The sequence below is a fragment of the Marmota flaviventris genome, chromosome 2 (genome assembly GCF_047511675.1).
Source record: "Marmota flaviventris isolate mMarFla1 chromosome 2, mMarFla1.hap1, whole genome shotgun sequence".
NCBI lineage: Eukaryota > Metazoa > Chordata > Mammalia > Rodentia > Sciuridae > Marmota > Marmota flaviventris.
Genome location: NC_092499.1, coordinates 65908094 through 65930425, shown reverse-complemented (window position 1 = coordinate 65930425; position 22332 = coordinate 65908094). Strand labels below are relative to the sequence as shown.

General features: G+C 36.2%; 1 protein-coding gene across 3 annotated transcripts in view; it reads left to right on the top strand.

The window, feature by feature from the left end:
* Nucleotides 1–421: 421 nt before the first annotated feature.
* Pals1 (protein associated with LIN7 1, MAGUK p55 family member) overlaps nucleotides 422–22332 on the top strand; it is a 91457-nt gene continuing 69546 nt past the window's right edge. For 2 of the 3 annotated variants that reach the window (XM_071607950.1, XM_027929499.3), the window contains exon 1: nucleotides 422–608. The gene's annotated coding sequence lies outside the window, so the exon portion shown is untranslated. The remainder of the gene's footprint in view (nucleotides 609–22332) is intronic. The other variant, XM_071607951.1, reaches the window with a different exon arrangement.

Sequence of the window (22332 nt, the reverse complement as noted above, 5' to 3'; positions counted from 1 at the left end):
TTTTCTTGGGAGATGACTGTCATCCAGGGACAGAGGGCCACAGCGCCACAGGGCTGTAGAGCGTTAGCCGTTCGCGACTCTGGCTCAGAGATATAACAGGTCCTCACAAAACCTACCCGAGGGTTCAACCCGAAGCGGCCTCCCAATTCCTGAGAGCGCGACAAGGTTCGCATTTTATAGTTAGAGGCGCGCGAGTGCGCGCGACCGACCGCACAGAGCTACAGAGCAGACCAATGAGTGGGCACTCTCTTCGCGCCGGCTCGGGATTGGGCGAACCGCGCCAGCCTCTCAGCCTGACAGTGGGCGGGACGCGCCGGGGAGGGACTGGGATAGGCGCGTCCGCTGCGCCAGAGTCCCGGGGGCGCGTGCGCGGTCTCGCGGCGGCCGCGGGGGCCGGTCTCGCGCGGTCTCGAGTTGGAGTTGCTGGCGGCGACGGCCGCGACGGAGGAGGCTGGCGGTGGGGAGGGGGTGGAGACTAAAGATCCTGAGGTGGGGAATCGAGTTTCTGGAGTCTTTATCCGGTATTTTGAGGGCCACCGGAGGGCTGTGGCTTTTGCAGTGCTTAGGAGCAGCTGGGGCGCGAAGGTTGGCGGCGCCGTAGCGCGGAGGTAAGAGGCGGACCGGTGGCAGCTGGGTTGTGGAGATCTTAATCAACAGGTCCGCGGGAGCGCGGCGGGGGAGGGGCGGCAGGGCTGGTCCCCTCGTTCCCTCCCCCACACGCCGCGCTCGGGCGGGGGCTGGACCCCCAGGCTGCCGGGCCGGCAGCCCCTGGCAGTGGGATCGGTAGCTGCGGCGGGTGCGAGTCCAACCTTTGTCCCTCAAAGGAACGCTGCCTGCGCGGTGCCCGCTCCCTGTGCCTTGGCCAGGGACGCACCTTGGCGCCGGCTCCAGCCCGCCCCAGCTGAGTTGTGGGTCGCGCGGCTTTGAGTAGTCTGCCTGCTGAGCCTGGGCCGGGAGTTGGCGACACTGGGGACGCCTTTCTGGCCGGTCGGGAAATCGGCGGGGGAAACACTTTCCTTTAGAAGACGGAATGTAGCCAGCTGACTGAGTCAGCTCCTGGTATTCTGCTACTCCTTGCGTTCTTTAAACAGATAAACAGTTCCTGCTTCCTTGTGCCCGCTTTGAAAGGAAAACCTAATTTCGTTAATGTTTTCTGGTAATTTGCTCTGAGATTGTAAATTAGACTTGGAAGCCTGTAAATTGTAATCTATTTTCATTGAAAGACGCTTTAGACGATCTCTGTTGTAAATTATGTAACTTCCTAATGATAACTCATCTTCTGTTTAGTTGATTGACACAGTAATGCGTGTGGAATTTAGGTTTCGGTCGAAAGATTTTTCCAGGCCCTTTATGAAGTACGATATAGTGTGAGTTTGTCCCGTTTCTCCTTTACAAGTCTAAGGATTTTGATTTAGAAAGTCTGTATAACAAAAATTGATTCAAGTATTGATTTGACCTACAAGATGGAAAGTGTTGATATTTCTAATTTTAAAAAAGCAATGTCATGTTTTAATAATCGTACCCTAATTACCCTTTTGAATTATACCAGACATTAATAACCTATTAAATTCTGCATAGGAACAAATGACGTGTTGGTTATTGGTGTCTTTGAAGTGTAAATATTGACGGTAATGAAAATTATTAAATAAGCTTTCTTGAATATGAACTACTATTTTTTTTTTACGAGATTCCTGTGAACATAACATATTACGGTTTTAAAAGCCTGTCTAAACTATTGTGGCATACTGAAATTATCAAAATGTAAGCGTTTTATGTATGAAATAGGTAAAAATATGAAAAGCATTATTTTATCGTTGTTTTAAAACAGTTGAGTGAATCTTACCATGTATGACTTACTTGGATGTCTTGGCTAAGACAGACCTGACAAGGGGGGGGCTCAATAATATTAACTCATTTTAGAATGTTAAAATAAGAGAGGTTATATAAATTCTACATAAGGGTGACTCAGGTTAGTACAGTGGTTTAGCTATTTATATGACCTTCCTGAATTATCTTTATTAAAAATCTCTTCACAGATATACCAAGAAATTTGGTCTGTTTATATCTCAGTACACTAACTAAGATGTCCTATTTCTCTGTGATTTTTTTTCTGATTTTAGTGTGTTTGGAAAAAAGAGTATCTTAACATGTGATTTAGAACATAATTTTTTATTATATACTTATTGAATCACAGAAGTATTGAGTTGGAAGCAGTTGCTGTGGTTATAGAGTTTATCTTCATTTTCCAGGAAAAAGAAAGGTTTGTAGAAATAGCCTATAGTTTGAGTGCTAACTAGTGATGGACTTGGAAATAGATGCTGAAATGATTGTCTCCATTCCAAGTTCAGTGTCTCCTTACTTAATCTTAAATAAATTAATATATTACCGTCTCCAAATCATATAAGTGGTTGGTAGGGTCAGTTCTTTCCCTTATGCATCCCCCCACTTTTTTTTTTTTTTTTTTAAGTGGAGTACCGGGGATTGAACCCAGAGGTACAGTACATTGAGACAGGGTCTCCCTAAGTTGCTGAGGTTGGCCTCTAACTTGAGATTCTCTTGCCTCAGCCTCCAGAGTAGCTGTGATTACTGGTGCATGCCACCATGCTGGCTTCCTTTTCCTTTTTTCAATATTTCAAACAATGTTAAATGAATATTCTTGTGCATGTCTCTGAGCACATGTGTGGTGGAAATTCATGACATTTGTAAAGGGGAATTGCTGATAATAGGTTGATATTCATTTCCAGCTTTACTAGTTACAGCCATATTACCCTCTAAAGGTGTAATGATTTTCATTCCTACCAGTAGTGGTTTCTCATTCTTGCCTACAAATGGCATTGTCAGATTTTTAAAATTTCTGCCCATTTGAATAAGAAATTATATATGCTTCCTTTCTTTAAAAAAGAGTTTTTTATGCATACTACCAGCAAGATACAGAACAGTTCCATCTCCTAAAATCTCCTTGTGTTACCCTTTTGTAGTCAACTTTCCCCTATCTTTTATCCCTGGGAACCAGTGACTGTCTCTCCTTGTAATTTTCTTTTCTTGAATATCATTTAAACAGAATTATACAATACTTAGCTTTTTGTTTCTGCTTTTTTTCATTTGTTTGCATATATTGGAAATTCAGCCATGTCGTTGAGCAAATACACATTCCTTATATTTTATTGTTGAGTATCCTATTTCTTTATATAGATGTACCATCATTTGTTTATCCATTCACCAATTGAAGGACATTTGAGTTGATTTCTTTTTTTTTTGGTGAACATGTCTGCTTTTCTTCTGGGTAAATACCTGAAAGTGGGGTTGCTGCTCATATGGGTAAAGTTGCTTAGCTTTGTTAAACAAAACAAAATACCTAGTCTGTGATAGGCAGAATAATAGTCTTTAAAGATGTTCTTGCATGTGCATTGGTGCACCCTGTAATCCCAGTGGCTGGCTCAGGAGGCTGAGGCAGGAAGATTGCAAGTTCAAAGCCAGCTTCAGCAATTTAGTGAGGCCTTAAGTACTTTAGCAAGACCGTATCTCAAAATAAAAAATAAAAAGCAGGTAAGGATGTGGCTCAGTGGTTAAGCACCCCTGAGTTCCATTCCTGGTACCCTCCCCAAAAAAATTCTAATAACTAAAACCTGTGAATACGTTTGGTTACAAGGCAAAATTGAAAAATTGAATTAAGGTAGTTAATTAGTCTAAATACAATAATACCAGAGGGCCCAAGTATCAGAATTGCCTTTTAAAAAGGAATGAGAAGGGGTTAGGTATGGCTCAGTGGTAGAACGCTGCTTCCTAGCTTGAGGCACGCTCTGGGTTCCATCCTCAGCACCACATAAAAATACATAAATAAAGGTATTGTGTCCAACTACAACTAAAAAATAAATATTAAAAAAAGGGAATGAATTTGGCGTGAACATACTTTATACATAGAGTTACGAAAAATTGTGCTGTGAATGGATAATTATGAATGTAATGCATTCCACTATTGTCATGTATGTAAGGAAAAAAAAAAGGAATGAGAAAAGCTAAAGAATAGTGTGAAAAAACTTGTAACAATGGAAATAGGGTCAGGGAGATGCAGAGTTGCTGGCTTTGAAGAGGAGAGGAGGCCCCAAGTGAAGGAATTTAGGTGAGCTCTAGAAGATGGAAAATACTAGAAAAAGAATTAATCTTTAGAACCTCTAGAAAAGAAAGCAGCCCTGCCAAATACTATAGATTTGTATACAGAGTGTTCTGTAAACCTACAGATCTGTAAACTGGTAATTTGTGGGTGTTTTGTTTTGTTTTGTTGGTCCCGACAATTGAACAAGGGGCGTTTAACCACTGAGCCACATCCCCAGTCCTTTAAAATTTTTTTTTTTTTTTTTTTTGAGAAAGGGTCTCACTAAGTTACTTAGGGCCTCCATAAGTTGCTGAGGCTTGCCTGGACTTGCAGTCCTCCTGCTTCACCCTTCTGAGTCGCCAGGATTACAGGTGTGTACCACTTTGCCCGACTCAAATCTGTGTTGTTTTAAGACATCTAGTTTGTTACACCAGCATAGTAAATGAAAACATTGTCAAACTTTTTTAAAAAAATATATATTTATTTATTTTTAGGTGTAGACGGATACAACACAATGCCTTTATTTTTATGGGGTGCTGAGAATCAAACTTGGTCCCGCTCATGCTAGGCGAGCACTCTTCTGCTGAGCCACAATCCCAGCCCCAAAACATTGTCAAATTTTTTAAAGCACTTTGCATTCCCACTAGTATGTATGAGAGTTCCAGTAACTTTATATTCTCATCAGCAGCTTGGTATGGGCAATCTTTTAAATTTTAGCTATTCTAAAAGGTATATAATAGTATCTCATTGTGGTCTTTAATTGCAGTTCCCTTGTGACTAATCATGTTGAGCAGCTTTTCATGTGCTTCTTTGCTGTCTTTTATCTTTGGTGAAGTGTCCAAATCTTCTGTTGATTGATTGATTGATAGGGTCTGGCTCTGTTGCACAGGCTGGCCTTGAACTTTGGGGCTCTAGGGATCCCCCTGCCTGAGACTCCTGAGCTGGGTCTATATGCTTGCTCTACCTTGCCCAGCTTAGATTGTTTTCTTAAAGAGTTCTTTTTTGGGGGGCAGGATGCTGAGGATTAAACCTTAGGCCTTGTGCATGCTAAGCAGGCACTCTACCACTGAACTGCAGCCCCAGTGCCAGATTTTGAGAGTTCTTTGTTGTCTTTTGTCAAATAAGTATCCTGCCAAGATTTTCTCCCAGTCTGTGGTTTACTTTTTCATCCTCTTAGTATGTCTTTTGAAGTACTGAAGTTTTAAAATTTTGATGAAGCCCAAATCACCAATTTTTTATTTTATGAATCTTACCTTTTGCCATTGCAGCTCAGAATTTTTTGCCTTATCCAAGGTCACAGAGATTTTTTTCTTATATTGTTTCTACATATTTTATATTTGCATATTTTACATTTAGATGTATGTTTGTTTTAAGTCAATTTTTACATGAGAGTACTATAAGTAGATTTTTATTTATTTTCTTTTGTTGCTACCTGATGGTTTCTTGAAAACATCCTCCTTTCTCACTGAATTGCCCTTGTCTGTTAAAATCCACAAGATACGGACAACTTCTATTCCATTGATCTGTTTATCTATACTTTTGCCAGTAACACACTGTCTTATCAGAACTTAAACATATCTTGACATCAGGTGAGTCCTCCAGCTTAATTCTTTTTCAAAGCTGTTGTGATTATTTTAGTTTCTTGGCCTTTCCATATAATATTTAAAATACCTTATTGATACACAGACACACACACACACACACACACACACACAAATCTGTTGGGCTTCTGATTGGGATTATGTTTGATAGATAAATCAACCTGACATTTTAACAGTATTGAGTCTTCTAATCTATGAAAACAGTATTCTCTTCATTTACTTATGTCTTTGATTTCTTTCATGAGGGTTTTATAGTTTTCAACATATAGATCCTTCAGTTAATTTATTAGGTCTGTACCTAAGTATTTTGATTGGTTCTGTTATAAAGGATATTTTTTTTTTGAGAGAGAGGTGGGGGGGAGAATTTTAATATTTATTTTTTAGTTTTTCGGTGGACACAACATCTTTGTTTTGTTTGTGGTGCTGAGGATCGAACCCGGGCCGCACGCATGCCAGGCGAGTGCGCTACCGCTTGAGCCACATCCCCAGCCTGTATAAAGGATAATTTTTAAAAATTTAGTTTCAAATTGATCATTGATATATATAGATGATCAATTAATTTGCATAAATTAACTTTGTATCTCTCTCTCTCTCTCTTTTTTCTTTTTTTAGAGACCAGGCTGACCTGAGATAGAGTCAAATAATCCTTCTGCCTTAGTCTCCCATGTAGCTGGGACTATAGGTGTTGCCCCCATGCCCTGTAGCCTGAATTTGTTGTTGTTGCTAATGGAGTTTTTTGTTTGTTTATAGATTTCTTGGGATTCACTAAGTAGACAATCATGTTGTATATGAATAGAGAAGCCTTTTTTCTTTTCAGTCTGTATATCTTTCATTTCCTTTTCTTTATTTGAAGTTTTCTTTATTTGTATTTGTTTTTCTTGGCTTATTCCACTGGCTAAGGATTTCAGTGAGATGTTGAAAGAAGTGAGAGAGAGCATCCTTATCTTAATCACTATCTTAAAGGGAAAGTATTGAGTATTTCATCTTTAATATATGTTAGCTGTAGATCATTTTGTGAACACTCATAACCAGGTTAAGAAAGTTTTTTTGTGTGTGTGTCTCCAGTTTACTGAGAGTTTTTGTTTGTTGCTTTTGTTTTAATACTGAAGTTGAATTTTGTCAAATGACCTTTCTGCATGTATTCAGATGGTGTAGATTTTTTTTCTTTTAATCTATTAACATGATTATTTATGCTGATTTTTCAATATTGAGCTAGCCTTTTATGCTTCTGGGAGTAACTCCAAGGTTACTTTTTAAAAAGTAATTTTGCTTGTTTAAAAACTAACATAATCAGATGGCTGAGGCAGAATCGCAATTTCAAGACCCTACCTCACCTACTTAGTGAGAACCTGACTCAAACTGAGAAATAAAAGGGGTTGGGAATGTAGCTTAGTGGTAGATTTCCCTGGGTTCTATCCCAACTAGTATAAGAATGAATAAATAAAAACAAATATACAATAATACTTAAATGAAGAAGGAGGATTGGGGTTATAGCTCCTATGGCAGAGCACTTGCCTAGCATGCATGACGCTCTGGGTTTGATCCCTAGCATTAAAACAAACAGCCCCACAAAAACAACTCCAAAAACCACAAAACAACAAAAATCATATAAGATTTTTATAAACTAAAGTATACAGAAGAGTCAGGATAATTTAATAACTGTTACCTACATTTTACGTGTTAGTAGGACTTGATCTATACTGGTGTTTGGAGACTTGGAGGACTCTTGTTTAAAAGGCCAGACAAGGTAGCAACTTAGGAGACAGGAGGATATCAAGTTTAAGGCCAGCCTCAGCAGCTTAGCGAGACCCTGTCTCGAAATAAAATAGGCTTGGGGATAAGTAAATAAAAACATAAATACAATTGCTAAGTGAAGGAAGAAAATGATATTTGTATTACTTTAATCAAACATTGCTTGTGCAGAGTTTATTTCAACAAAGTATTATAATAAAAAAGCCATATATCTTTTAGTAGGTGAATGGTTAAACTGTATATCCATTCCATGAAATAATACTCTGCAGTAAAAAGTTACAAAATACTGATACATGCTATAACCTGGATGAGTCTCCAGAGATAATACGAATGAAAAAAAAGTCAATCTCAAAAGTTACTATGTGGTTCCATTTATATAATATTCTTGAAATGCAAAATTATGAAATTGAACAGATTAGTTGCTGCCAGGGGTTTATGGAAGTTTTAAAGGTGGGAGGGGAGTTGGTGTGACTGTAAAAAGGAGGAAGTATATCTTAACTGTATCACTATCAGCACCCTGATTGTGACATTGTACTATTGTTTTTCAAATTAATAGCTTTGGGGTAAAGCAGGCTTGGGGATGCACCCTGTAATTCCAGTGACTCAGGAGGCTGATGCTGGAAATTGCAAGTTAGAGGCCAGCCTCTGCAGTTTGGTGAGGCCCTGCCTCAAAGAATAAAAAGGAGATGGGGATGTAGTTTAGTGGTAAAGTGCCCTGTGTTCAATCCCCATACTGGAGGGAAAAAAATTAGTGTCGGGGAAACTTGGTAAGGGATATGTAGATCTTTATTATTTATTATAACTACATGTGAATTTGAAATTATCTCAAAATATAAAGTCTAATTTAGATTTTAAAAAAAGATCATGAAGTGGGCTGGAGCTATAGCTCAGTGGCAGAGCGCTTGCCTAGCATGTGTGAGGCACTGGGTTGGATCCTTAGAACCACATAGAAATAAACAAATAAAATAAAGGCATTCTGTCCACCTGCAACTACAAAAAAAAATTTCAAAAAAAAAATCATGAAGTACTTAAAGGTAGAATAATGTCTAATAAGTTGTTACATAGAATCTGAAGAAATGCCTTGAAAGGAAGTGCACTTCTTATAGATGATGAGACCTTGAGAGTAAGAATTTGAGGTATATAAAATGAATAAATGGAGTTTGCACACCTGAGGATTTAAGGAGGTATTTCAACAAAAGTTTGGTACAGCAAGTATCAATATGTAAGTAGTTCCACATACATGTTGCCTCTGTTATTCTTCCATCACCATTACTGCCTAAAAGAGACCTTAGACTGAGAAGGGGCAGAGCTTACTTACTTGAAAAGGTGGGTTACATTTTAAACAAATTAATGATTGCCTTGCTTTCCCTGCCCTTACCATGAGCTAGGAGGTTTGAGATCATAAAAAAAAGGGGGGAGACAGAATAAAAGCATAGGTGTACATTACATACTCTGAAGGAAAGGAACAGAGTTTTATGTGAATGTAGCACAAATGGACCTAACTTAGGATGATGTGAGGAAAAGCTTCTCATAAGAACTTCAGTTGAGATCTGAAAGTTGGATAAGAGTTTACTAAGGGGAACATTTTCTTGATGGAATGAATAGTTTTGTGCAAAAGCATAGGTGGATCAGATGTGCATTTGAAGAGCTGAAAAAAGGTCATTGTGGCTGTAGTGAGAGACATAAAATTTCAGAAATTTTAGTGTAGAAATCTTAATTCAGTCTGCCCCATGGGATAAGGTTGAAATTCTCTAGAAATCAAGTACAAAATGACAAACTGTCTTTTAAGGTACTGAATTGTATTTTGAATGAAGATGAATTAATTTGGAGGGTTTTTTAAGAATAAAACCTATGGAAGTTTAAAGGAAATATCAGGTTTCTTCTTTACACTAGGAAATCAACTGTAGACCCTTCATTAGTCACTTAAGTGTGTGTGTATATTTTGTTTGTTTGTTTTGTTTTTTGAGTACCAGGGATTGAACTCAGGGGCACTCAATCACTGAGCCACATCCCCAGCCCTAGTTTGTATTTTATTTAAAGACAGGGTTTCACTGGGTTGTTTAGCGCCTTTCCATTGCTGAGGCTGGCTCTGAACTTGAAATCCTCCTGTCTCAACCTCTGGAGCCACTGGGATTACAGGCATGTGCCACCACACCCAGCTTATTAGTCACATAAAGGTTTGACTTGATCAGAGTTGAAGGATTTCAGTGACTATATTAAATCAAAAAGTGTGAAGTGAAGTATAAAATAAAGTGCCTGTAAGAAAAAGCCAGACTATTTTGTTTTGTACTCAGTATGCTCCTTCATGAAAAATGTGGGTGCATTCTTATTAAATACATTTTGAATTGTAAAGTTTTCCCATCATTCAAATATAGAAGACAGTTTAATTATGAAGAATAAAGCTTCAGAAACTTTATAATCAAGGTGTTTTATCATTTTTGTAAAGTTGGGCTTATCACTTAAGATTATAACAATGCATGCAGTTTTGGCCTTTTGTCTCGTAATTTTATAGTTCTTTAATAATTGTTTGAATAATTGTCTCAAAGACCCTAAATATTGAAGTTTTGAGATCTTTTACTAATTTAAGACAGTAGTGAAATATTTTCTGTAAATATTTTAAGCTTTGTGGGGCATATTGTCTCTGTTATAGGTACTCAGTTCTGCTTTTAGAGTACAAAGGTAGCCAAACAAATGAATGTGATTGTGTTACAATAAAACTTTACAGTTGTGCGTCACTTGATGACAGATATGTTCTGAGAAATGTCTTAGGTAGTTAGGTGATTTTGTGTGTGAACATCATGGAGTATACCTAAACAAATCTAGATGGCATAAGTCAGTCACTTGGTGTAAGTCACTTTTGAGATGGTAAAGAGATGCAGAGAACATGAGATACATGAGGTTGCTGTCAGTTTTAACCCAGCATACTGTTTCAGTTTTATAAGTAGAAGGATTACACTCTAAAATAATGATAAAAAGTATAGTATAGTAAGTATAAAAACCATAAAATAGATACTTATTATCAATATCAAGTAAATACTATACATAAATTATGTGTTATACTTTTATATGCAGTTGGTTTTGTTTACACAAGCATCACCACAGACTTGTAATATATTGAAATGTGACATCACTAGATGATAGGAATTTTACTCTCTACTATAATCTTATGGGATCATTGTTTTATATATGGTGTGTCCTTGACTGAAATGTCTTTTCCTCTTATTGCTGTACTTATAAAAGCAGGACCTGACTGATTTGACCTTTGAACTTAGTTTGCATACCTCTGCTTTAAGGCAAAAAATCAGTAGGGGAAATGACAATAATTTTCTGTATATAAAGTACAGAAGTTTAAATTTTGAGGAAGACGAATTTTGTTAATTTTTTTAAATTGATTTCAATTTTGGTTTTTATCTAAGGACTGTGTCCCTTAACCCAAGGTCATAAAGAGCTTCTTTTATATTTTCTTCTACATGTTCCATAGTTTTATATTTAGGTTTATCATCCATTTTGAGTGAATTTTATATGAAGTGTGAGGTATAAGTTGAGTTTCATTTAATTTATTCACTTGTTCCATAACCAGTTGTTGAAAAGGCTGTCTTTTTTTCATTGAATCGCCCTGTCTGTTAATCAAAAACTGTTGCCTTTATCAGTATTTATGAACTCTTGTGTTTTACTGATCTGTGTGTCTGTCCTTTTGCCAATACTGTAGAGCCTTAACTACTAATGTCTTTAAGTCAGATAATGTGAGTTCTCCAGTTTTATTCTTTTTCAAGAATTTTTTTGGCTAAGCTCATATAAATTTTAAAATAAGCTTGTCAAATGTGTCATATCCTGCAACATGAAAACCACTGATCTAGACTTGAATAACGACTCCCCAGAAATCTATGTTCTATAAAATTCATTCCTGTAGATTTTGATAGGAATTAGGCAAAACCAGAACATTTAGAAATAATTTAAATATTTAATTAAAAAAATCTTCAAAGGGTTGTAGAAACAAGATTAACTGAAAATACATAAGAAAGTATAGATTTCACCAGGTGCTGTGGTACATGCTTGTAATCCCAGCTTCTCGGGAAACTGAGACAGGAGGACTGCAAGTTCTAGGCCAGCCTGGGCAACATAGACCCTGATGCAAAAAATTAAAAAAATATAAATGGTTGGGAATGTAGATCAGTGATAAAGCGCTCCTGGGTTAAATCCTCATCCCCAAACTAAAACATGCATGTTTCTGTTGTTTAGCAGTACATAGTGAATTGCATATGATTATTTAGGTTTCTTAGATATCAGGCAACGTATTTTTGTCTTGATAATGTGTTTTGCTAAATAATTTAAAACCTATTCAGAAGCCTAGTGTTACCTTTTTTATTTTTTATTGTGGTACAGAGGAATTGAATCTAGGGATACTCTACCACCAGGCTATACCTTGAGCCCTTTTTTATTCTGAGTCAGAGTCTCCCTAAATTATAGAGGCTAGCCTTGAATTTGCAATTCTTCTGTCTCAGCCTCTTTTGTGGTTAGGAATTATAGATGTGTGCCACTGCCCCCAGCCCCCATGGTAGCTTTTGAAGCCTTAGCCTAAAGTCTGGGTTCCTAAAGTGTAACCCACCAAGTTATCATCTTTTTTGATTGCTCCTTTATGCGTACAGTCAAAATTAATCTCTTTGTTCTTTTCATATACAGTTATCTTTTGGTATCCATTGGGGATTAGCATTCCAAATCTCTGAATGTGCTTGCTTTTTATGTAAAAATGGTGCTGTATTTGTGTATAGCCTCTCCACATCTTCCCATGTGCTTTAATTTGTCTAGGTTATTTTTTATACCTAATACTGTGTAAATGCTGTGAAAGTAGTTGTTATACTGTATGGTTTAGAAAATAGTGACAAAAGATGTCTGTATCGGTTTAGTACGGATGGAATTTTTTCTTTAAAATATTTTCCATTTACAGTTGGTTGAATCCATGGATGTGGAACCCATAGATACGGAGGGGAGAGTATAATTGGTCATTTCTTCCTCTCAGGCTTCGTTCATGCCATGCCTTTTACCTAGAACTTTGGCATTCCAACGCTTGACCAGACCCACAGTAAGAAATATATTTTACATAGGGAACCAATTCATTTATGTTTTTGCATTAAAGTTTTCTGAAACAACATCTTTAGTTACACGTAGTGTATTCTGATTTTATATTCTACTTTGTTTTTTAAAAAGTTGGTTGAGGGCTGGGGTTGTGGCTCAGTGGTAGAGCACCTGCCTAGTACGTGTGAGACCCTGGGTTTGATCCTCAAGCACCACCTAAAAATAAATAAATAAAATAAAGGTGTTGTGTCCAACTACAACTAAAAAATAAAATAAAAAGTTGGTTGAGAATCACTAAATCCATTTCATGGCTCACAAATGTGTCATATCCTGCAACATGAAAACCACTGATCTAGACTTGAATAATGACTCTCCAGGAATCTATGTTCATTTTTTTCATTTAAAATTCAACTTGTCCAAACTCCTGTTCCCTGTAGGAACCTTTCATATTCCTGCCATTGCTTTGGAAAACTATGCATTCATTGTTTTATATTCTTTCTTCATAGCTAATTTGTAGCTTATCAAGGGCTGTAACTATTGTTTTGTATTCATTTAACTATGTTCTGGACACAATCTATTTCCTGACCAAAAATCCAGAAGAAAATGTTAAGCATTAAACAAGTACTTCTTTTGGTATTAGAAATCAAATGGCCTCCCATTGAAAAAACTATATGAACTCCACTTTATATATAATAAACCTATAAATTTAACTGTTTCTTATTAAATAAAAGATTCCAGTATTATGAGATTATTTTGTGAATGTGATTGTCATTTGGGTCCTTCCTCTGAAACATACACAGGTGTGTGTGTGTGTGTGTGTGTGTGTGTGTGTGTGTGTGTGGTGTTGCAGAGGCAGAGTTCATGGAAATAGAGGCAGATCCTTTGAACCAGGTGATTCATCTATGGTCTATAAAAGTGACCTGCAAATGTTTTTCAAAATGATTCACTTAAGGGTAATCAATAGATACTTAGCAGTTGACAAAAGGAACTAATAGTTTTTTTTTGTAGGCATCTTAAAAAGAATCTCATCTTTTTATACTTTATACCTTATCCTTTTATATTAAATTTTAGAGCAAGATTGTTAGTTCTTTTGATCAAATCCTAGTACATTTTGTTTTCTCCTAATTCTTATCCAGAATTGTATCCCTTGCTTCATCTCTGTTAAACAGTATGCTATATTCTGTGTATATTTCTTAAGATTACTGACTACATTTTAAAGTCTTTATCAGTGTTATACCTTTTACAAGGAAATTGAGACTCAAGAGTATTTTACCCAAAGTTCTATTGTTTAGAATTCAGTTTATTTTACCCCAGGCCCTTCCTTGTTTTTCTCAGTATTATTGCATGCCTCAGGAACTTTTGTTTAACATTGTCATCTTGATAAGATTAGAATTATTTTGAAGAAAATCATCTTTGACTTAGTGTTTAAAATATACTTGAATTAAAATGAAGAATTTTGAGCAGATAAATTGTAAATAAGCTCCTTAAGGATAGGAGCTATAACTTTTAAATCTTAGTATCTCAGTGTCTAATGTGGTTGTGATGCAGTAAGAAATATGTTTGATCTTTGTCCCTGTTCCTAATATGGAACTTCTAAATCCCTTGGAATTTCTTTAGTGATAGGAGTGATAAGAGTGTCTTTTGTTGCAAGAAGGTGAGATACTTCTTGCCTGGGCCCCTAGATAAGTTCAGGTTGGGAGCCAGAAGGATCAAGAAATGATTAGAGATTGGAACTTTTAAGTCCCATCCCTTACCTCTGGGGAGGTAAAAGGGGTTAGGGTACTTAGTCACTAATGGCCAATGATTTAATCAGTCATACCTGTGAAGGTATGACTGTCTTTTACTGAAAGCTTCCAGAAAAGACTCTAAACAGTGGTGTTTAGAGATTGTTGGGGTTGGTACATATATCAGGTGCTAGGAAGGTGTTATACATGGAATCCACTCTCCCCTCCCAATTCTCCTGTGCTTTGCCCTGTGCATCTCTTCCATATGGCCATTCCTCTATAATAAACCAGTAACAGTAAGTAAAGTGTCTTCCTGTGTTCCTGAGCCATTCTAGTAAATTATGAACATTAAAGGAGGAACCCCCCCATTAATAACTGCATGGTTAGAAGTACAAGATGCCCAGGATTTGTGGTTGGCATTTGAAGGCTTATGGAGTCTGAAACTAACTGCAGGTAGATGGTACCATAAGTGAATTGAATTGTAGAATACCCAATTGCTATTTGAAGGATTAGAGATTAGTTAGTACAAGGAAGAGAGATCTACACATTTGGTATCCAAAGTATTCATAGTGAAAAGCAGATCAGAATGGCACATACTTTGTGCTTGGTTCTAGTTTGTAGTTTTATCATTTGTTTGTTTAAACTTGAGCTTTTTGAGTTTTTTTTTGTTTGTTTGTTTGTTTGTTTGTTTTAATGATACTAAGGCTTGAACTCAAGACCTTGGACGTGATAAGCAAGAGCTCTACCACTGTGCTGCATCCCCAGCCCAATATGAGCTTTTTATCAGAGGCTGTTTTTCATTAGGTAATTTTCATTACACATTTTTCTTTTCTTTCTTTCTTTTTTTGTGGTACTAGGGATTGAACCCAAGGCCTCATCCATACTAGGCAAGTGCTCTGCCCTGATCTATACCCGCAGCCTACATTTTACATTTAGAATGATGTTAATTCACTTCATTTTACTGTAGTGAATTAACTCTTATGTTTGGATAAAGCATTGAATTTTACCAATGTTAATATGTTTGTATTAATTTTTTTTCTTTTTGCATAATGGATGCCTTTCCTATCTATCTTAGGCCTTATAATCTTTATGCCAGTTCTCTTAGGATGCTCTTCCTTTGAAGGTAACCCTTGGGGCATTTTCTGCAGTTCTAGTACAGCACTTATCAAACAGTATTACAGTTGTATTGGTTTTTTTTTTTTTTTTTTTTTTGATTGTTGTTATTTACTTTTGATGTCCATGCTAGATTTTAAGTTTCTTAAGGATAAAGATTGCCTTTGGAACTTTTTGTGTGTGTGTGTGTGCCAGGGGTTTTGTACCAAGTGAGTACTTATAATGTTGAATGAAAATGTAGTTTAGTTATCCCTTTTTTTAAATTATAGAATTTACAGTTTAGTAACCGTCTATATGACCTTTTATTCTAATCTCTTGTTATTTAAGATATCCCAACATGTTTTCCTCCCCTTTATGTCTTTATTAGTTTTAATTTTAATATTCTTTAATATTGTTTTGATGACTCTAAAATGGTTATTTTGTATTTCATCAGTGACAATGCATTCCTGCCCCCCCCCATTTTATTTGCATACCAATAAACCATCTAGGTAGAGGTAATCATCTACTAATTTGTTGACCTTTGGAGCATATTTTTTCCTCTTGTAAGCTGTAAATCAGAAGTTGGAATGTCTTGTAATGTTTTTAAAGAGGTCTGAAACTTTAGAAACATGTATTGGGAAAAATAATTGGAGGGGAGGAAAAAATCTGTAAGGAATACATCAAGAACAAAGAAACAGCTGTATGAGTTAAGTAATTAGGATTCTTTGAGGTCTGTGTGAGTTATTGACATGATAAAACAATCAGTACAATCAGAATCATGAATCTGAAGTTAAGTATATTTTTCGTAGTACTAGGTATCAACCCAGTGCCTCACTAGGCACCCTGCCACCAGCCCATATCCCCAGCCTTTGGGAGAAGTACTAGGGATTGAACCCAGGGGCACTTTACCACTGAGTTATGTCCCCAGTCCTTTTTATTTGTTTTTATTTTTTATTTTGATGCTGGGCTTGAACTTGTGATCCTCCTGCCTCAGCTTCCCAGATCACTGGGATTACAGGAAAGTGCTGTCATGTCCAGCCTAGCAATGGTTTATTTTAAATATTTGGTAGATATGGCAAAATTGCCCTCCCAAAACATTGAATTGTTTTATAGAGTCAATAATACATAATGTTTGTTTCCCTGTATAGTTCCCAGTACTGGGTGGGCATTATTGATAACTCACACAGACTCACAAAACCTTATACCAAAATAACTATTTTTGCAACCATGTTTTTCTTTTACTCCGGTTGGAAGAAAAGAATCATTTCACTATAAATATTTCCTTGAGGAATACAACAAAAAAGACAGCCAAAAGTCAGGGACATAGCTCAGTGGTGGAGTGCTTGCCTAGCAAGTACAAGACTCAGGGTTCAACTGCCAGTATCACCCCCCCCCAAAAAAAAAAAAAAAAAGATAAGGAATTCAGGTAGGGGGCAAGGAAGCAAAAGAATATCTCAAGGATGTTAACTGCTCTACTACTAAGTATATAAACATCTCAAAAAAAATTTACCCCTTTTATCAGGAAATTCTTGGAGGACTCTCAAGAAGAGGAGGCTAGATTAAGAAAGAGGAGGGATGTGTGAGGAGAATTCTCCAGGATTGGGATGAAGAAATGATGGCTCTAAGTGCTAAACATTGAGAGAAGGATTTCACATTGGAGTATGGTTCTGTCGGATTCCATGCAGTATAGTGTGGTAAAATCAACTGCAGTAATGGAAGAGAGTTTAATGAAAAGACTATTCACAAAGGTGTAGGTGATGATAAAGGAATTAACAAAGGATCCTGAACCAGCCTAGGCTTAGCAACAACAGGAAACCTATTAAGCTCAACTTTGAAGGAACAAGGGAGGAATAGTTACTATAATTTACCTAGAGCTATTGCTATAGAAGTGGATTGACTTGATGGGACCTTAGAGGAACTTAACCCTTGCCAGACCATAGGAGGAAACTGGAAGAATGAAGAACCCAGAGACCTTTTCCTTTCTTCCCATAGGTAAGTAAGTATGTCCCATAGGTAATGGATACTTCTCTCTGTAAGATAAGAGAATATAGGTCACAAAGTCTTTGTAATCAGCTTTCTAGAACTTGGAGTAGATGGAGAAGGATGATCAATGGATCTGAGCAAAGGGAAAATATCCCAGTAGAGAGAGGAAGATGGAGGGCTCCAAAAGCCATCCCACACACAAACACAAAGAAGAAAATGATAGATTACTCGATTAGTTTGAATATATTGATTCTTCTACCAGAGAATGTGGGGATATGTTAGTACTTTAACAAAGAAGTGAAATATAACTTATTGGAAGAGGTAATAAGAGAGTTAATTCTCGTCTTCTATAGAAAATGGTCAACAGATATTAGCTGTGATTGAAAAAGTCACAGGAAATGGCGTGTGTGTGTGTACATAAGATATGCATGTGGTCTCTTTCTATGCATGTTGCTGAAATATGGAGGTAAATTCAAGATGAAAACAGCTGAGTTAAAAGTGATTTTCTGAAAAGGAACACTTTTTACACTGTTGATGGGATTGTAAATTAGAACAATCACCATAGAAATCAGTATGGAGGTTCTTCAAAAGTCTAGACATGGGACCACCATGTGACCGAGCTATATGCTTCTTGGCATTTATCCTAAAGAATTGAAGTCATCATACTTTAAGAATATGTGCATACCCAGGTTTACAGCAGCACCATCCACAATAGCCAGAATGGAACCCCTCCCCCCCACACACACAATGAAGAATGAAGTTTTATTCAGCCATAAAGAAAAATGAAATTAATGTCATTTGCAGGAAAGTGGATGGTACTTGAGAATGTTAAGAAAAATTAGCCAAACTAAAAAATTAAGGGTTATACGTTTTCTCTCATGTGGAAGCTAGAGAGTAAAAAGGAAAAGAAAGGTGGGGGTCTCATGAAAGTCAAATGGAGATCAATAGAGGAAAAGGACTAGGGAGAGGAAATAAGGAAGGTAAAAGGGATATTCTGAAGAGTGGTATTGGCTAAATTGTCATGTTGTATACATATATGAATATGTGATAACAAATCCCACAATTATATACAACTACAGAGCATCAATTAAAAAATGAAAACAAAAAAAAAAGTGATTCTCTAGGCAAAACTCAGGTAGAGGGGGTAAGGCATTGAATTAGTCTTCTAGTAAGTTTTATGAGGCTATTTTCTTTTTTTAAAAAAAACTGTATTCAGATATGTAGGGTTTTTTTACACAACTGTGCGGACAACACAAAAGTGTATCAGAGTCTCAGTTTGTAAAGTAATTAAAAAACAATGCTCTCACTATGCTAGTGATTATTTGTATCAGTTTACTTTTACTTCCTTATTATTGTCATTAATGAATTTGTAGATATTTCTCTCCTTGGATTATTAAGTACTTTGAAGTAATAGTTATGTTCCCCACCCATTGTTTAAATACTCATTCAGATTTAATGCAATAGGTACCAAGTTTATAATGTGAGCATATACAGCACTGTGCAGGGCCTGGAAGAGCCACTATTAGTAGATGGGGTTGGTACTCATATGCAGATAATTAATAATATATGACAATGCCAGGTAGGACATATTAATCACAAAGTAAGTAGTACAGAAAAATAAGTGCTTTAGGACTTGATTATTAAGTCAGAAACATCAATAGGTCTTTCTGGGGCTCCCTCTTAGTGTGGAAAAGATTTTGATGAGTATAGGCAGGAAGCTTGACATGGAACCTTAAACTTGTGTGATTTCAGAATATTGCCTTGATAATAACTCTTTGAAATTATTTAATGATTTTTTCCTTCAAAAAAATGGGTTTGTGTGGTTTTAACATTATCATAAATATTACCCTAGATGTTTTTTGTATATATGTTACGTATACATACACCCTGTTTCTTCTTTACTTTCTTCCTTTTTTTTCTGGCTCTTAGAATTGAACCTGGGCCTTACATTTACTAGTCATGTACTCTACCACTGAGATGAACCCCCCAGCCATATATCCTATTTCTATGTATGTATATTGTATTGCTATTTGCTGTGGTCTTGGTTTTAGTTTATTCCAAAGTAAAGAAATGTCTAAAATAATGGACTATTTTTTGAGGTGGATAAAAACAAAGGGACATTTCTTTTTTTAAAAAAAAATTTTTGTTTTGTTTTAAGTGGACACAATATCTTTTATTTTACATTTATATGGTGCTGAGGATCGAACCCAGTGCCTCGTGCATGCTAGGTGAGCACTCTACCACTGAGCCACAACCCCAGCCCCACAAAGGGACTTTTCTAAGGAGTCAATTTGTTAAATGCACTTCTACTTCATATTAACTTAGGAATATATGTATTTCATAAATAGATTTAGACCTTAAGGTTCTTTGACTTTAACCTTTGGTTCATTTTACCGACTTTGTGGTTCTTCAAATCTTGAGAACATTTATCTCCAGAAGAGATACTGAAGCAAAAACATTTTGTTATTTTTCTCATCATTTATTTTTGTTGTGCTGGGAATCAACTCTTCATTGCTTCAAAGGAAAGTACATGCTTGATGGAAGACGAATGGCCATAACTCATCCTCTCATGTACATATCTCTGTTAAATGATATTCCTACCTTTGAATGTATTTTAAGTTTGATGGCCAGTTTACCATTTCTTAGAAGACCATATTGATTTAACTGTGTGTGTAAAATTATGAATGAGAACATTTATAGTAAGAAGTTCCCGCTCTCCGCCACAAAAAAGTAATTCTTTGGGCAAAAAGATTTTCATTCAGAAAAATATTTGTAGCACAATAGTCCCTCCTTGGGGACATGTTCTAAGACCCACAGTGGATATCCAAAACTGTGGATAATATCAAGCTCTATAAATACTGTGATTTTTCCTGTATGTACATACCTGTGATAAAGATTAATTCATAAATTAGACAGTAGGAGATTAATAGCATAATAATGATTAAATAAAACAATTATGATGATATACCGTAAGAAAAATTATCTGAAGAAAAAAATTGTTTCTTTTAAGATATCTTATTATACTCTACTACACCCTTCTTATTGACTGTAGATAACCAAAACTGCAGAAAGTAAAACCGTGGATAAGCGGGGGAAGACTGTATTGCACATAGTATAAGCTTATTAGATATGAGACACATATTAAGCCTCAGAGGGCTTGCAATCTACTAGGATTGATGAAACTAGTAAACATTCTGATTTCAAGGTAGACATTAAACGGTACAGCAGAGACAGATTTAAGTGTATTGGGAGGGTAGATTGTGGTTGTGAACAGGTGGGTTTAAAGAAGATTGCATAAGACTCAGTGGAGGAGTAAAATTTAACATATTAAAAAAATAAATGGAGAGAATGTTTTTCTGGGTATAAAATAATATGTCAAAGCTGTGGAGGTGGGAAATTGCAGGGCTAGTATGGGAAAATAGCAACTGGTTTGATTTGGGAGATAGGGGAAGGAGAAATAGAGTGGGAAAAGTATTCTAGAACTAAGTCAAAAGGAGCCATATGAATGTCAGGTGAAGGAATTTAAAATGTGTCCTACAGAATAATCATTAAAGTGCAATGGAGTCAAACAGACTTCAGAACCAGCTGTGCCATTTAGCCTTTGAAATTGGGCAAATTGCGTATTTTGCTAAGCTAAGGTACAGAAATGAACAAAGAGCTGTTTTAAAGGTTAAATGAGATAATTCATGCCAGGTGCTTAACCTGGTGCATGAATGGTACACAGTAAGCCAAGGAAAAAGGAACAAAAACATTCAAAAGAACATTTCCATGGTAATAGGGGTGCTTCAGGAAAGTTAATCTGACTAGCTATACTATGTAAAATGACAGAGAAATACCAAGGTTTGCAAGACTAGTTAAGCAGCTTGTTAAAAAAAGAAATGCAAGAAATAAAGTGAATATGAATAAGGTAGTGGCATGAGAACAGACAAGCTGGGGTATATTGAGATATTCTCAGGTGGGATTGATGCAATTTGATACAATTGGTTATAAATGTATTTAGGGATATTACAGATACGATTGTCAAGCTACCTAAATTTTACCCCAAGAGGATAACTAATTTATCTAATGGGCTGTTCTGTTGTACTTTCCAGATATTCATTTTTTAAGCTATAAATTAATATTTTATTATTAAAAATAGCATCACTAGGAAACTGGAATGTTGGTAGCTTAGTTTCACTTTTCATGTTCAGTAGGAAAATTCACATTTATTTTTGCCATTTCTCCACTTGGTTGTGTCTGCTACTTGGTTAACTCAGTTTTTAGTAACTGAGCAATAGATGTTACTGCAATCAGGTGCTAAAATAAACTTGTAGCCTATTAACATATATAGTATGAATCATTTAAGGGGAAATATTAATTTTCTCTGATCATATTTTAAAGGCAAAAGAATTATGTAATTATGAGACTTTTAAAGGAAGCATGTAATCAGCATGATATCATCTTATAGAAATATAGTACTGTGGATCTACAAAAGGGTTCACCCATCTGGATTTTAGTTTATATCCCATTTGAGCCATGTGATCTAACTTTTCAGTGCTATTTGGAAAATGGGACGATTTGGCTTATCTCCTTAGTGTCCTTTTTAGTAATTAACTGCCTGCTAAAACTCCCACTTTAAATGTAATGCTTAAAAAATGGAATTAAATCATCTGTTTTCTAATTCTTATCCCCATTTTTCTGCCTCCCTAAGAGTGAGAGGAGGGATCTGATTCTCTGGATTTTCTTATTTTAAGGTTACATAACTCTCACAGGTTCAGTTGTTTATTGAGTACTTTAGAATTATATATGTTAGTGTGTGTGTGTGTGTGTATGTATGTGTATATATATATGTGTGTGTGTGTATATATGTATGTATATAGATATATAGAATATTATATTTCCTGGTTATTAAATCCTATCAAATTATCCTTTGTAATAAATATTGTTTGAAACTATCCCTTTTCTTTCCTTTCACCACTACTTTTATCTTCTCATGTGTAAAATATTACTGTCTTTTTTGGCTACTTTATTTACA